Source organism: Cnephaeus nilssonii, assembly GCF_951640355.1.
Source record: "Cnephaeus nilssonii genome assembly, chromosome: 3".
Lineage (NCBI taxonomy): Eukaryota > Metazoa > Chordata > Mammalia > Chiroptera > Vespertilionidae > Cnephaeus > Cnephaeus nilssonii.
The window spans coordinates 57,384,507-57,402,418 of NC_137074.1; the positions used below are offsets into that span (position 1 = coordinate 57,384,507).

Genomic DNA, 17,912 nt, shown 5'->3' on the forward strand with positions numbered 1-17,912 from the left:
GAGGGGATCCAGAGGAGGAGTCCAAGGGTATAGAGCAAGAATGTCAAACTTGTGGCCCGCGGGCCGCATGCGGCCCACAACAAATACTCATTAACGATTACTTGTTTATTTCAGCCCTTTGTATTCAGCATGTCTCTATTGAAATAAATGTACGTTTTTATGAAAATTGAAACTTTTGGGTTTTTTTTGCGGCCCACATAAATTTAAACCTTGTTTATTTGGCCCGTGCTGGCCTTTGAGTTTGACATGCTTGGTGTAGAGGATGGCAAAGCCTCACTGTGAAAGGATGCTGTTTTGCTGAACAAATTAACAAGACAGCTTTCTCCACCCCACAGTGATCCATACTGGACTGTGACAAGAGCAAAAAAATACATTTTTTACTGTATAAAGCTAATAAAATTTTTGACACTATTTATTGTAGTGGCTAGCATTACTTGGCCAACACAATGGGTATGATGGGGCAAATGGAAAAGTATTTATGTTTAGAAATCAACATTCCTTTGGTTTCCCTGTGCTTCTCAAACTTTAATGTGCATACACATTATCAGGGAGAGCATGTTAAAGCAGTTTTCTGGGCCTCGTCCACAAAGGTTCTGATTCAGTAGGTTGGGTGAAGACCCAGGTCTAACAAACTCACAGGTGATGATGATGATGCTGCTTGTCTGAGGACCCCACTCTGAGAACAATGGCACTACAGCATTCACTTCATCTACATGACAGAGCCAATAAAAATGATGGGCACTGCTTTATAACCTCTATCTTCTCTTTCTTCCCCTCTCTCCCTCCCCATTTCTGCACTGCACTCACCCACTTATCCCAACTTAGACCAAAAAGGCCATAGAGTGGCTTACAGGGAAGCATAGAATAAGATGAGCATTAGAAACAGGTGAAAAGAAAACCAAGTGCGGAAATATAAAGTGGCTCCAAGTACAAGGCCAGTGCTAAATGCTTACCAGAGAAAGCTGCCCACCCTGCATGGTGCAGGTCACGGATTTGGCTTATAGTGTTCAACGGCCAAAGTGAAAGGAAAACCTAACTGGTGAGTTTATTTATAGATCTGTCTAGACCCGTGGTGGGCAAACTGCGGCTCGCGAGCCACATGCGGCTCTTTGGCCCCTGGAGTGTGGCTCTTCCACAAAATACCACGGCCTGGGCGAGTCTATTTTGAAGAAGTGGCATTAGAAGAAGTTTAAGTTTTAAAAAATTTGGCTCTCAAAAGAAATTTCAATCGTTGTACTGTTGATATTTGGCTCTGTTGACTAATCAGTTTGCCGACCACTGGTCTAGAAGATACAATCAAACCAATGCTTAGGAAAATGTGCACAACTATTCCTGATTCAATAGCAGAAAGTTCTTCCTGGAGGGTGGATAGAAGCTACCGCCAATCCCTTCAGGCCATGGGAGATCCCTTTCCTCCGTTCCCACAGCACTCAGCACAGGGCTTTGAGCTCAAAGTGTCTATTCTATTTTTTCCCCTTGTAGACAGATACCTTTCTTTTTATTTATTTTTAAAAATTATTTATTGTTGAAAGTATTACATATGCCTCCTTTTTCCCCTCATTGACCTCTTCCCACCCGCTTCCACCCCCCAGCACAGGCCCTCACCCCCCTACTGTCTGTGTCCATTGGTTATGCTTATATGCATGCATTGAAATCTCTCTTTTTATCTATCTATTGATCAATCTATTTATTTATTTTTGTTAATCCTCACCCAAGGATATTTTTTCCATTGATTTTTAGACAGAGTGGGAGGGAAGGAAGGAGGAAGGGAGGGAGGGAGGGGGGAGAGAGAGAGAGAGAGAGAGAGAGAGAGAGAGAGAGAGAGAGAGAGAGAGATATCAATGCAAGACACATGACACATTGATTGGTTGCCTCCCGAATGTGCCCCGACCAGGGCCAGGGATGAACCTGCAACCCAGGTATGTGTCCTTGTGTGGGAATCCAACCGGAAACTCTTCAGTGAGCAGGCTGACACTCTAACTACTGAGCAACACTGGCCAGAGTGACTTCTCTTTTTCTTTTTTTAAAAATATATTTTATTGATTTTTTACAGAGAGGAAGGGAGAGGGATAGAGAGTTAGAAACATCGATGAGAGAGAAACATTGATCACCTGCCTCCTGCACACCCCGCACCGGGGATGTGCCCGCAACCAAGGTACATGCCCTTGACTGGAATCAAACCTGGGACCTTTCAGTCCGCAGGCCGATGCTCTATCCACTGAGCCAAACCAGTTAGGGCTGGCCTCTCTTTTTCTTTAATTAAAAAATTTTGAATACATCATACCTTCATATGGTATTAAATTTAAAAGGTAAAGGTGATAAATAGTGGAAAGCAAGTCTCTCTCCCAACCCTGTCCCTTAGCTATCTAGTTTTCCTCCGTAGCCATAACTGAAGTGACTACTGTTACCTGTTAGCAGTTTCTTGCCTTTACTTGCAGTTATTTTAGGAAAAACATAGACTGACATTTTTTTCATTTTTTTTAAACACCTGGCAGCACAGTATACATACTTTTGCACACTAACCACTACCGTGGAGATTGTTCTGTGTCAGCACATACTGGTATCGTAATAACAGCTGCATATATTGGATGGTAATAATTTATTTTTCCAGCCCCTATCAATGGCTATTTATGTTGTTTCCAATCATGTTGCAATGAGAAAACCTTGATCATATGTCAAATTACATATGTGGCAGAGTAAGTTACCTTGAGTTGCTTCTACCTTTTGGCAACTATGAATAATGCTGTCACAGACATGGATATATAAATATCTCATTTCTTTTGGGCATATATTCAGAAGTGGAATTACTGAGTCACATGGTAATTCTACTTAAAATGTTTTTTTTAAGAACTGCTATACTGTTTACCATAGCAACTGCACCATTTTACATTCACATTAATAGTGCACAAGTTCCAATGTCACCATATTCTTGCCAACATTTATTTTCTGTGTGTATGTGGGTTTTTTGTATCATTCCAATGGGTGTGAGGTAGTTCTCACTGTGACTTTTAAATGGATGTTTTTTATTATGAATATCAGCATCTTTTCAAAAGTATAAGAGGTTATATTTTTGGTTCCATGCTGTATATACATTTCTTTTGCCAACTTTTAATTTGGGTCTTTAGCCCTTTTCTTATTGATCTGTAGGAGCTCTTTTATATTTAAAAAAAATAGTGCTAATTAGTAACTAATTAGAAAATTAGTGCATTGTGACAATGAGGTGTAAATATATTTAGTCACTAAAGCACAAGGTGAGTCCTAGCCGGTTTGGCTCAGTGGATAGATCGTCAGTCTGTGGACTGAAGGGCCCAGGGTTTGGTTCTTGTCAAGGGCACATGACTGGGGTTGTGGGCTCAATTCCCCATTAGGGGCTTGTAGGAGGCAGCCAATCAATGATTCTCATCATTGATGTTTCTATCTCTCTTTCCTTCTTCCTTCCTCTCTGAAATCAATTACACACACACACACACACACACAGACACACACACACATATACATATATATTTAAGTAAAACACATAGTGGGTGTCAACATATGAACCTCACACTGCTCCTGATTGCTCTCTCTTGCCCTTTTAGTGATTTTAATAGGTCTCAGAGCTTGGGCATTATCTGTTGGGCCAAAGCTGACATTGTTCAGTGGTAGAACCTGGAAACAGAGTTCTCTATTTGATTCTTATGCACTTCCTCATATGAAATCACCACCAGCATCCTATTTATCATAGACTCTGATAGCTGGAAACCCTTTGAATCTGAACTCCCACCTATTGGTAATATAGGAATCTCCCATTGTTTTCAAACCAATAATCAGTTAAACAGGGGCACAACATCAAATTATATTTTGTTATAAATTTAACAAATCACCTTGACTTCAAATAATTACAAGAAATGATTGGCCCTGGGAAATCTTGGATAAATGATCCATCCCTGTAAGTCGCACTGTGGGAAGGAGCCCTGGGGTATGACAAGGAAGTCAACACCATTTTTGACTTCTCTATTTGGAAACTCTCTTCCCCTGAGTGAGAAGCTGCCTCCTGGTAACTTCCTCTCATTGATACCGGTGTTCTTCTCTGAAACTGCTCAGGATAAGCCTAACACACTTTGCCAAAGCCCTTCATGGATTTGGGCACAGTGATCACATTCCTTCTCAAAATCCTGCCCAGCATGACAGTCCTAGTGAACTTCATAATATTAATTTGGAGAGTGCATGCTGTCTTGGACAACACTTTGGACACAAGGTTTGTCAGAGACCTAATAAAATATGGTGTTAAAATTCTTGAGACTGACATGATTCTCTTTTAAAAATATACATGCCCCGTGTGAAGAATTTCAACTCTAGCTGTCATGTGGGCTGGGGACGGGGGGGGGGGGGGGGGGGGGGGGAGGACGGGGGGGGGAATGGGTTGGGTTAGTAAGCCAGTTTCTTTAATGTTGTTGGCTCTAACTGATATTTTTTGACACATTGATTATAATTATCCTTTTTATTATTGTGTATTAAAATATTTAAAAGTTAAAAAAAAATAAAAATGAAGTGGGAAAAAAAAAAGAAAGAACAGAAATGTCTCTGCTCCCTCAGGAATGAGGTCTCAGCCACAACCAGGAGTCATTGCTTTCTCCAGAGCGCCTGCGAAGTAGAAACTCTTGCTTTTGGAGGGAGAGAGCCAAAAGGGGAATGGGAGAGGAAAGAACCTAAGAGTTTACAGGGGGGATTCTCTGAGAGATTCCTGCCATCTGTGAGCAGAATAAGGTCTGTAGGTGAATGAACTGGTCACACACCTGAAATGAGTAGCCTTCACGTAGCGTGAGGTTCACTTCAGAAACAAAGAAGAGCACCCACTCTTACACCTCTTCCCCTTCCTTCAGGGGTGGGAACCTTTATCTGCCAGGGGCCATTTGGATATTTAGAACATCATTCGCAGGCCATACAAAACTATCAACTTACAAATTAGCCTGCTATATTTGGTCAAACATTTAATTCACTCACTCCTAATGCCTTGGCTGGGCCAGACCAAATGATTTTGCAGGCCTTATATGGCCCATGGGCCAGACCAATGGTTGGCAAACTCATTAGTCAACAGAGCCAAATATCAACAGTACAACGATTGATACTTCTTTTGAGAGCCAAATTTTTTAAACTTAAACTTCTTCTAACGCTACTGCTTCAAAATAGATTCGCCCAGGCCATGGTATTTTGTGGAAGAGCCACACTCAAGGGGCCAAAGAGCCGCATGTGGCTCGCAAGCCGCAGTTTGCCGACCACGGGGCCAGACATTCCACACCTCTGCATCATGGAGCGTGAGTGAGAGGCAGCTGAATGACTATACTACTAGTCCTTGCGATAAGGTGGGATTATTTGCCCTCATATTACAGATGAAGAAATGGAGTCTCAGAGGGGTTAAGAAACTTGTCCTAGCCACTGGCTAGTAAATGACAGAGTTGAGGTTTTAAACCCACGCATCCTCTCTGTGTTCTTTTGAAGCACTGGTGTAGTTCCTTTAAAAGTTCCAGCCAGTTTCAGCTGTGCCGTGGGAACAAGTGGAAAGGATTCTAATTCTGCCCACGCTTAGAGTAACAGGGAGCAGCACGTCCCCAGGCCAGCTCTGCTGGCAGCTACTGAATCAGAGTGTGATGCTCAGGGAAACGTGCTGGGATGAGGTGGGAGGGGACCCAAAAGTGTCCCTTTGTATCAGGGGAGTTTCTGAGCTTCCATTCATTCCACAACTATTGTTTGAGCACCCATTTTGTGCCAGGCAGAGAATGCTCCTCTTCCCTCCAGCCCTGAACAGGTCATCAGTTTCCTGCTGTGGGTTTAGCTCCAGGCACGTGTTACAACTAAGCCTCACCCAGAAGAGCTCTGGGCAAAGGTGAGTACTTGAGCAGAAAAAGGAGGAAATACACAGAAGGGACCTTTTGCGTCTTCGGTCTGAAGCACATGTGAGATCTAGTTCAGGCAAGAGGCAGTATGAAGGGATGTGGACTGCTAGTGGCCAGCAGCGGGGTGGAACAGGGAAGTACAGAAATGACGACACGGAAAGTGAGACAGGGATTCCAAGGCAGAAGTTGGGGAGCAGCAAATAAAATGTTCCTTATTTCACAACTTTGTCTAGAATACGTATTAGTGGTGATCAGGGTACTAGGAAAAAAATGCTAAGTTGATTGTTGTCCTAGGAAGGTTGTTCACTGAGACCAGCTCTCATGCAGACATTTACTGAACTTAGTGTCAGGCTTGCTTTAGAGGTTGTGGGGGGATATAAAGATGTGTAGGCCTTGGTCCCTCGCCCAGCCCTAAAAAAGAAAGATCGGGTCCACAAATAACTACAATTCGAGCTCCAGGACTAGTGTGGAAGGTGGAAATACTTATCTCCTTCTAGCAAATACAAGAGTCCTTGCTCTAAGGAAAAAGCAGGACACCACAACCTTTATGGAGGGAGTACCAGGGTGGCCTCAGCCCACGCTCAGGGCCTGGCCCTTTGCCTTCACCAGTTCATACTGTGACCGGACGAGGCAACCTTGATGGCTGGGCACTGTCAGCCAGGTGAGAGGAGAGTGACATGCAGGAGGAGCACAAGCTGCCCAAGGCCCTGGCTTGCCTGTGTGACATGCCACATGGATTACTTCTCAGAGCACCAGAACCTTTAGAGCAGCTAGTATTACCTTGAAGGTACCAAGAGGAATAAGGTGGGCTTACTTCCCTTTTCAATGAAGTTCCCTAACTTCAAATTAGGAAGAGTTCTGGGAATTGAATGTATCTGAATTTTCATAAGGCTTCTGACAAGGTGTCACATGATATGCTTAAGAACAGGATGGGGAAATGTGGGATTGATATTAGTACGCTTACTTGGCTGAAAAGCTGTGCCCTAATATTGTTCATTTGTTCAACAAATTTTTATTGAGCCAGGCATGGTGCTACGTGCTGAGAATCCTATATAATAAAAGGGCAACATGCAAATTGACCCTAATGGTGGAATGACAGGTTGTTATGATGCTCACTGACCACTAGGGGCAACTCCTGCGTTGAGCGTCTGCCCCCTGGTGGTCAGTGCACTTCCACAGGGGGAGCACAGCTCAGCCACAAGCTGGGCTGAGGGCGCGAGAGCTGCAGTGGTGGGTGGGTGGCGGGAACCTCTCCCGCCTCCTAGGCAGCACTAAGGATGTCCAACATCCCCCGAGGGCTCCCAGGCTGGCAGAGGGATGTCTGACTGCCAGCTTAGGCCCATTTTCCTGAGGAGTGGGCCTAAGCTGTCAGATGAACATCCCCCAAGGGCTCCTAGACTGTAAGAAGGTGCAGGCTGGGCTGAGGGACCACCCCCCCTCTCCCAGTGCACAAATTTTCGTGCACTGGGCCTCTAGTATAACAATAAACAAAACCAGCAATAGCTCCCCTTCATGGGGTTGCTTATAGTTAAGTAGAAGAGCAAGATAATGATCAAATAATCACACAAATAAATATAAAATTACAATGATGACAAGTGCTATAAAGGAGAATCTATACCATGAGTAGTCTAAACATGAAGAACCAAGTGGTAGATTAAACATGGATACATTCTTTGCTACTCCTCCCATGAAGAGGTGGAATCTAATCTTTCCTTGAATCTGGGCTGGCTTCAGAGACTTGTTTGACCAACAGAATGTGTAGAAGGGAGGTTTGGGACTTCTGAGGCTAGATCAAAAGAAGCTTCACAGCTTCTGTCTTTTTTGGAGTATACTTTCTGGAACTTGGAGCTACCATGGATGATGTTCCACTACCCTGAGACCTCTGTGCTGGAGAGGCCGTGTGTAGGTGTTTGGTTCAATAGTCCCAGCTGAGCCCAGCTTTCCATCTCTGCCAAGCCACCAGACATGTGGCTTGAATTCCCTAGATCAGAGGTCATCAAACTGCAGCCTGCAGACAGAATCTAGCTATCAACTATATTTACAAAGTTTTCTTGGAACACAGCCATACTCATTTATTTAGTTATCTCCGGCTGCTTTTGCACTACCATGGTAGGGTTGAGTAGCTGAGATAGAGACTATGTGACCACAAAGTTGAAAATACCCTCTATCTGGCCTTTTATAGAAAAATACCAGAGGCCCAGTACACAAAATTCATGCATGGGAAGGGGGTCCCTCAGCTCGGTCTGCACCCTCTCCAACCCAAGACCCCTCGGGGGATGTCTGTGGGCCTAAACTGGCAGTCAGACATCCCTCTTGCAATCTGGGACCGCTGGCTCCTAACCGCTTGCCTGTCTGTCTGCCTGCCTGATTTCCCCTAACCACCTGTGTCTGCCAGCCTGATGCCTTTAACTACTCTCCTGCTGGCCTGATTGCCCCTAACTGCCTCTGCCTACCTGCCTGATCACCCCCTAACTGCTCCCCTGATGGCCTGATCGCCCCCTAACTGCTCCCCTGCCATTCTGATCACCCCTAACTGCTCCCCTGACAGCCTGATTGCCCCCTAACTGCCTTCCCTGCTGGCCTGATTGCCCCCTAACTGCTCCCCCCTGCCAGCCTGATCGCCCCCTAACTGCTCCCTCCTGCTGGCCTGATCGCCCCTTAATTGCTCCCCCCTACCGGCCTGATCGCCCCTAACTACCTCTGCCTCGACCCCTGCCACCATGGTTTTGTCTGGAAGGATGTCCGGAAGTTGTCAAGAAGATGTCCAGTCTAATTAGCATATTACTCTTTTATTATTATAGATACCTTGCTCCAGATCAGCACTATCCAATAGAAATGTAAGCCAAGCCACATAATTTGAACACTTCTAGTAACCACATTAAAAATTGAAAATAGATGTAATTAATTTTAATAATATATTTTATTCAATCCAGTATCTGTAAAGTATTATAATCTCAACATGGAATCAATATAAAAATTATTAATGGAAATTTTACAATCTTTTTCTGTACCAAATCTTCTAAATCTTGTGGTTACTTTACACTGACAGCACATCTCAATTAAGACAAGCTACATTTCAAGTGATCAGTAGCCACATGTGGCTAGTGACTGCCAAGTTAGACAGTGAAGCTCTAGAGAAGTCCATTCATTCATTAGCTTAATATCACCAAGTGACATCAGTTGATGCCATGAGAACCAAAACAATCACTTAGAAGCCTGCCCAAATTTCTGGCCCACAACATAGAGAGAGAGAGAGAGAGAGAGAGAGAGAGAGAGCTGCTAAATTTGGGGGCAGTTCGTGATGCACCTATAGGTAGATAGAAGAGACTGAATAGGTGCTAAGTAGGTACAAGGTTGGGGAATGGCCTGGGAGAATTCTAGGCAAAGGAAACAGCATGTGCAAAGGCACTGAGGCAAAAGGTAGATGTGCTAAAGTGAATGAAGAGGTGGGAGACAAGGCTGGAGAGGTCAGTAGGAGCCAGAACATGCTTTACCTTATGGGACAGATAAGGATTTTGGTCTTTATTCTGAGAGCAATGTGAAACACTGAAGAAATTAAAGCAGAGGAGTTACATAATCAAGTTTGCATTTTGAAAAGATGACTCTGGCTGCTGTGTAGCAAATGGACAGTAGGGAAGCCAGAACAGATGCCAGAAGACCAATCAGTTGTCAGACATTCAAGTATAAGAAGATGGCTGTTTGGCCAGGCTGGAAGGGGCAAAAGTAGAGAGAAGCCGTATGTAGGATTATAATCAACAGGATATGGTGGTAGATTAAATATGGGGGATGAAGACAAGATATCAGTTGGTTCATTGATTCATTCATTTATTTATTCAACAACCAAGTGCCAGGAATCATTCTTGTTTCATAGGCTGATATCAGAGTGGATGCTAAAGGCTCAGTTTTTTACTTTTTCACTTTCACATATTTAGTAAAACTATGAATGAAAACACAGAAACCATGCTTCTGCTTTCAAATGTGCAGATGACCCAAAGATGAGCCAGATAGCTGCTGGTCAGTTGGTCAGCTGAATTAATAATCCTGAATCCTGAAAAGAGAGTCTGATGCTAACATGATGAATCTCATGATTCATAAAAGCATAAAGAACTTAAGTTTTAAAATAACCACTGTGAACTAAAATAGCTTATCCATAGTCAATGTAAAAATCACATAAATGTTAGTGTGGCATGGCTAACAAAAAATTAATTCTAATCTTAGTGAAGAATGTGGTTGCTATACTCTGTGCTTATCAGACCACATTACTTGTGGTATTACGTTCAGTGAGGTTGGTTATACTTGAATGACAATGACAAATCAGAGTTTTTTTAAGAGAAGCAGCAGCACAATTCACTAGAGAATAATGAAAGTGTGTCAAATGAGGAAGAGCTAAAAGAACTGGGGGCAATAAACTTGAAGAGAAACCTGCAAGCACATGACAGCTGTCTACAAATATTTAAAGGCCCTCTAGTAGTTCCAATAACTGGAAGCCACAGGGATCCAGATTTCAGTTTCAGATAATGGGGAACTTTGAATAGAGTGCTACGATCAAAGACTGGATGTTCTTGTGAGGTAATGAGCTCCTCATCACCAGCAAAAGTGGGGTAACAATGCATTGGAGACATTTTAGGAGGGATTATTGAATTGGGTGGGTGGTTGAACTCTATAACTTTTAAGTTTCCTTTAAGGTTCTCTTTACATTCTAAAAAGAAGCAAAAATAAAGAAGAAAACCTGGACACACCACCTTTCTCTGCCTCCCCCACCCCCGCCCCAGAGTCCATGTCTCTAATTTTTAGCATAGTATACAATCAGGTGCATTTACAGGATCCACCTGTCTATGGAGGATCTGCTGAGCTGACTACAAGTGGCCCAGGACTTCAGAAGAGATGAAGAATAGCAAGAAACCCTATAGCCCAGAGGGTGGGGTGAAGGTGTAAAAGTAGGTCAGACTTGGTCTCAGAATTGTACCCTGGTGACAGAACATGGTGAGCTAGGCATAGTGGTATTTGCAGGAGAGCTGATTTCTGTTAGAGCAGAGGAGGCTTTTACCCAGTATTGGTTACAGCTGAGCCCATTCATTCTGATACTCTCACTCCTGAGAATTGCTTACATGGCTTAACAGAATGTTATAGAGAATTGCTGTTTTCTTTTCATATTAGCATTTGTTGATTTCCTAGAACTCAATGTAGTGACCTTCTGCCTCTGTCCTTAAAACGCTTTGCAAACTTCTAACAATTCTTCTCATGACAGCCCTTCAAGCAGATTCCTGAAGAGGTACAACCCTGTATCCCAGGCATCCAGTTGATATGTCTCCAAGAACTACTGCCTCCTGATGAATCACTTTTAAATGTTAGATTGAGTTCCACTGGATAAATGTTTCAGCCATACTCTTGATACACACATGTATAAGAACAGAGGCATAACTCTATGTTTAATGTTTCTTATTGGTATAATAGCCTTTGGCAACTTTCTAAGTCACAGCCAAATAGAATGAGTAGTCTATAAGGACACATGGAAATGGGGGCATGAGCATGGCCTTTTGTAGGACATTGAGAAAAGCTGACTGAACTGGAAGAGAGGTTGCCTTTGGACACATAATGGGACATGAGCTTCTGTAAATAGGATAGGATAGCTTAATGGGGCCCAGACAATGAGAAAAGGAGTTTATATTTGATTTGACATAGAATTAGGAGTTTGGGAACAGAAAAGTTATATAATGAAAGTTTAAAGAAAACAAGCCTATCAGAAGCCTGAGAAAAGAGGTGAGGACTGATAGCAGAATGCTCAAGAACGCCAGTGTTAACAGCTCATAGACTTGACATGGAGAGGCTGATCCAGCATGGGACAGTAGACATGACACAAAAGATAGGAGCGTAGGCGATGCCTTGATGAAAACATGAACACTTTCCGGTGTCTGGCAGACATGTGAGATGATTGGCTATGAGTACATGTCACCCATCCCAAGCTCTGCTTTCCTTGTGCTCCCCCACCAGCCACGTCTCCTTCTAGCTCAGGCTGGATCATATGTCTGACTTGGTTTCCAATCTCTTCTTGGAGAAAGTCCCCTCGAGCCCCCATTTTCAGAGAAGTTTTCTACTTAACACTGTCTTCTTTTCATTAGCTGTCTTTTCCCTCACCCATTTGGGAAGACAGTATTTCCACATGGATATGAGGGTATAGGTACAAAGAGGTATTGGGTACAAAGAAGACATGTCCATGCAGATACCTAAGGAGCAGAGTATGCTTTTATTCACTCCACAATATTGTAAGAACCAAATGGTTAAAATTAAGAGTCCATTTTCCTCACTCACTCAGAAGAAGGAGCACAGCATGGAAATAGCATTCAGCTTTTCTCATCTCCCAGCAGCAAGTCTGTATGCAAGACAGATGCCCAGCTCTCCTAGGCATATCTAGAATCAGACCTTTCTGTGTCGAGGAGCATGTCTTTTCAAATTGGCCATGGCTTTGAAAACCACTTCTTCCATTTTGCCAAAAAAGTGCCTATAGGTAAGCATCATGCAAAGTTTTATAGGTACTCTGAGTCCATGCACATCTAGTCAAGGGCTCTATATGCCAAGAACAAAACCCACAGAACTCACTAAAAGGCAGCCATGCCAATTTTGGCCCCTGAAGGAAGCCCCTTCCTGTTCTCTCAGGACCAGAATCCTGGCCAAAGAGAGAAAGTCAATGTTTCAAAGGCACAATTTGAGAGGTGTCCCCCTCTTCCCATTTTGAGTTACCAGCCCTATTCTGGTGATTGGAATTCCCAAATTACTCATTCCATGGGCTAAGGAAAACCCTGCGTTTTTGAAAACCCCTGTTAAAATGCAAGTGCTAGCTGGAAGGGAGAAATGTGTTTTTGTTTTTTAGCGATTAAAAGTTAAGTTCAAGTTACTTTATCTAAGTAGGAAATGGAACTCAGAAAGGAATCAGACTCACAAAAAGAGAGAGAAGAAAATGGGACTTTTCTCATCTTGATGGGAGATGAAAAGCACTGAAGACACTTTTCTTCCTAACACATTCAAAATTTCATCTATTTCCCAAACCTCAGCCTGAGTATATGCCAATGTACAGTTCAAAAATAAGTCTGCATATAAGAATAAAGAGGAGGATATGGGTCCAATAAAGGTTGTGTTCCCAGCCTATGGACATTCTCCCTTCCTGTCTCCCAAAGACTTTTATCTGCCTGACCATAAAAGGCGAATTGTTAACCCTTGCATTGACTCTGGATAACCACCCACAACCCTCCCCACCCCTCCGCTCACCTCCTTGCTAGTTTCAGACACAATTGGTTCTAGTTCTGTCTCTTCACAGCTTCAATCTCCTGGCCCAAAAACCCCTAAACTCACTCCGTCTATCTGGTATTTTCTCCTAAAGAACCTGGCTTGGCTCACCTTTTCACCTTTCATGTTCTCTCCCTCTCCTTCCCACTCCCACTCCACCTCCACCAGGAAGGGACATCTGACCTCCAGGGATAACAGAGTAACCAAATATCAAACTCAAAGACATAGTTATTAAACCATGAGCACAACCACAAAGACTTATTTCCTTCTTTGCAAAGTACAGTTGCTATGCAGTTATTTTTTAGGCTAGAAGCTTCAAGGGTTATACGGACTATGTCTTTTATGCACCTGGGACATAGTAAGCACTCAATAAATACATTTACAGACACAAATGAACAGAGATTTTAAAAAGCTCTCATGATGTACAGGACAGCTCATGTAAATAGCATTAATGGTATCTGCAGAAGACATAATATGGAACTGTGAACTTGTGCACATAGTTAAACAGACTCATTTTAGTTCAGAGCCTTAGTCCCAAGATTGAGGTTGCAGGTCAAAGAAGCAGGTCATCTCCTTAGTTATAAAAACGTGAGAGGAGTGGGAAGTTCCCTCGGCCCCAAATTACTTTCACCCGTCTCTCCAGAACCTTAAATAACTATTAATGGAGGCATTATTTTAAGCCTATTTGCAAATGCAAATACGTTCATGGTATACAGAACACAGTAAACCACTGCCTCGGCTCGTTTTTTGCCCAGACTATTTGCTATTTCTTTCCAAATGAGCTATTGGGGTCTCTGAAGCCAAGAGGGGCCAGTATTGGGAGGGGGCACTTGGATGGGAAGAAGAAATGGGGAAAGGTTTCTGGACCGGAGCAGGGAAGGGCTGAAGAAGAAAGCAGATGCCCCTGCCGAGGCTGTGGGTTTACTGAGTTCCCACCACCACCACCGCCACTGGCTTCCCACTGGCGCAAAGGGCTCAGGCAAGTATCCTTGGATAGTTTCTCCTGAAGTAGAGCTGCTTGGAGCCCCGGCACTCTAAGGCCAAGGGAGGGTATCAGTTGTTTAAGTGGCCCCTTCTATTTCCTGCCTGTTCTGTCGCTAAGCTCATCAAAGCAGACAAAGGAATCTGGCTGAACCACAGTTTTGTAATGTCCTACCTCGAACATAGCCAGTCTGAGAATCAAGCCTCATGGTCAATGGTTTTAAGCATGTACTCCACACCCCTTCTTACCCACGCTCTTGCTAGCCATCAGCCCGACCACTGAACATCTGCCCCAGATGCACCTTTACCCCACACCGTGCTCCCCTGGCACACGAGATTCATTAGAACATACCTGTTACAAATGCCCATCCACCGTAGCTCCCAGAGACCAGATGTATAAGCCCAGTGGCATTCCCAAGGAACACAGAAGCAAGGCATCAAGAATAAATGAAGAGGAGCCGTAGTGAGCTACCCATTTTTCCTAACACTCCGTGTAGAGAGAAAAAATATTAGGACTGCAGCCAGAACTCAAATGCAAAAAGGGGAACTGACTAGAGAGAAATAACACCCAGAAAGGGCTGAGCCAGATAAGATTGGCAGGTGGGCATTTCCACTGATCATAATGACTACGAATGCACTCTCAGAGAGTGAGTGAGTGTAAAGCCCTGAGGAAAACCCCCAAAGACAGCCCCAGCCACAAACACGAGAAAGGCACATTCCCTAAAAGGGGGACAGATCCAGGCGTGCAGCCTGTACCAATAGGTAAAGATTCCGTTCAGTTCAACAAATGTTTTACTGGGCAGCCATGTGTCAGGCACCGTGTCTGGCGTGGAAGGACTTCAAGACCAGAGAGAGCAAGGAGACCAGGTGTTTCATCTGCCACCTTCTCCCCAGATCATTCATTGAGTACCTACCTCTCCATGGATCTTGCTAGAAGCCAATAATATACACAGCCCCTACTTTCATATTATCCTAATCTAATCCTAGATGTCCTAATCTAGAATGTTTCTGTTACCTTGGCCCACTATTCCTAGAAATGAGTGGTACTCTTGTGGCTGGGAACAAGTCCAAGTGGAAGTGTAAAATGTATGTGAATTCCCAGTGAATTTTTCCAAGCCTAGTCCTTCAGCAGAAACAGGCTTTACAAATATAATCCTGCTCATACATTTATGGCTTCTTTTTCTGACCTCGTCAGGCCCTGCAAAGTTTCCTGCTCAAGGTGGGAGACATTTATGTGCCTTCGAGTCTGTAGCATTTGAGCTCAGGAGAGAGGCAGCCCTCTCCCAGCATGTCTCCCCACTCTCTTGGAGGCTAGCCATGTCCTGCATGGCTGGAGAAATTAAGAGACAAAGTGAAAGCTGTTGCTGTCTGGGTTGAGGACGCTCACTCAAGCAAGGATGTGTGGTGCAGGGGAGGCAGTGCAGGCTTGGAACTGGTGGTCCACAGTCAAATCCTGCCTTGACCACAGCATTCTGGGCAAATTACTGAGCATCTCCCAGTCTCAGTCTTCCCATCTATGAAATGCAACAGCTTCCTTGTTGCATTGTTGTGCAAAACAAATGAGATTTGCATGTAAGTCACCTGGCACAGAGCATGCCATGCAGCTCTTTAGTCTTCATGATTACTTTCCTATCTTCTTTTTGGACTTTCCAATTCTAACTTTGAACTTTCCACAAAGATCTTCCCTCTATCACTGGAAAGGTGATGACCATTCTTCCCAAAACAGGTCTGTAAACCCCTTCACCTTCCACACAGGGCCTCTCAAACCCAAAGGACTCCTGTGTGGGTCCTGGGCCCTGACTCACAGGTCATCACTTCCTCTCAGCCAGTCTATGTGCATACCTTGGAAACTTCATCCTTTATTCGAATAGGCCCCACCTGGGGTTTTCCTCTGGATTTTACAATCGTATCATTTTTTTTTTTATTTGCAAGGGTCCATTTGGTTTCTTTATTGTAACACATGAAATAACCCACCCATCCGAGCACAGGATAATTAATTCACATTCTACTTAGTTTTTAACTTTTCTTCTTTTCCTGGTATTCAGCAGTCAAAACACAAGATAAGCTAAATTGGAAGGACCGGCTATCAAAATATTTGGAATGGTATTTCCCAAACTACACTCCTTTTAGCTACTAGTACCACTTTATATTCATGTAAAATCTGTGTTATTTGTTATACAATATTTTTCCTCTTAACTCTAAATAAATTTATTTTAAACAGTATCTTTATGTGAATACTAAAACTTTTTTTTCAAAGCAATACCATTTGCCATAAATAAAGGATGGGTAAAAATAACACTTCACATTGGGCTTTAGCATCACAGAGATCTGTGTTCAAACCTTAGCTTCACTAGTGAATGCCCATGTGTCCTGGGGGAAGTTACTTAATTTCTCTGAGCCTTAGTTTTCTCACAGAAGTAATACTAAATATCTCACGAGTTTGTGGTGAAGATTAAAGAGGATGACACACATATGGTACTTAGCACAGATCCTGGCATATAGTAAGTTCTATTTAAAAGAAAAAAGCTGCATTATTGTTTTCTCTTTTCCATGACCCTTCCCTCATCTACTTATTTCAGTTTCTTCTTAGAGCAGCTCTCCCTCAATACTGTGAGCCAGGCAGCAGAAATAAAGAACGAGATGGTGTCATGGGATTCTCTTATTCGAAGACAGAGTTGCAAGGTTGTTTAAGGAATCTCAGAAATCATTCCAGTCTCTCACTCAAGCAAGGACCCCCAATGTCATCTCTGATAGATGGGTAGGCTTTGTTTTCTCGCTTATGGTGGAAAAACTCACTACCTGATAAGACAGTTATAAGAGAAAGGTCTAACTTCTAATAACCCCCAATCTCCCACCCTCTACACCCCAACCCCATAAGTACCATCCAGTTGTCCTTGTCATGTTTTCTGGAACTATAAGAATATGTATATTAATTTCTCCCTTTATATAAAACACTCCAAATACTGGAAAGCAGATTTTATAAATGTCCTTAATAGTCTCTTCTCTCAACTAGATATTATCAGTGTCCTCAACTGTTCCTCATATGATGTGGTTTCTAGACCTAACTAACTTGACAGCTCTCCCTCTGGCACCCGGGGCCCCTGAATTTGTCAACATACCTCTTTGCAGAGGGGCTCACTGGATGGTATGGACAATGACAAGATTACTTTCATTCATGGGTCAGAGATCAAATTTACCTGTAAACAGTTGCATTGGGAAAGTGGCTGGCCATGATTTTTTTTTTTTTTTATGTCAAGTCAGATCACCACCCCTTGGCCTCATTTTGTTTGTGTGTCAGTGTCTGGGGCCAATGAAAATCACTCTGAATCTCCCACATGTCATCCACTGTATTCGCCATCCCTCTGAGTTTTGCGCCACTCCAAAACCTGAGAAGGAGGCCTTACCCAAGAGTTATAAGAGCCAAGCACAGAGAAGTTTCAACAGTGATAGTGGCCAAACGGTGGTCAGCAATATCAAGTGCTGAGAGGAGGTACGGTAGAATGAAGATCAATTCCCTGTGTTCAGGGAGAAGGAAGTTGCTGGTAACCTCAGAAAGCTGCTTACTATGTGAGGCTGCTTCCTCCAGCGCCTCCCTCCCGGATGCTCTCAGGTCTGAGGAAGCCAAAGCTAAGCATCAGGAAGGGAGTGGCTACAGATAGTAGCGGGGTGGGAGACACAGATACTCCCCTGGTGTCCCAGCTCAACACTGCCCACAAGAGAGGTCCCTGGGACCACCTAGTTAGGGTCCACTCTGTGAGGCAAAGCTGGAAACCTGCA

At 43.6% G+C, this 17,912-nt stretch overlaps 1 protein-coding gene across 7 annotated transcripts in view; it reads right to left on the bottom strand.

Moving 5' to 3' along the window:
- Window positions 1-17,912, bottom strand: part of CD86 (CD86 molecule) — an 81,700-nt gene that overhangs the window by 45,049 nt on the left and 18,739 nt on the right. The window lies entirely within an intron of this gene.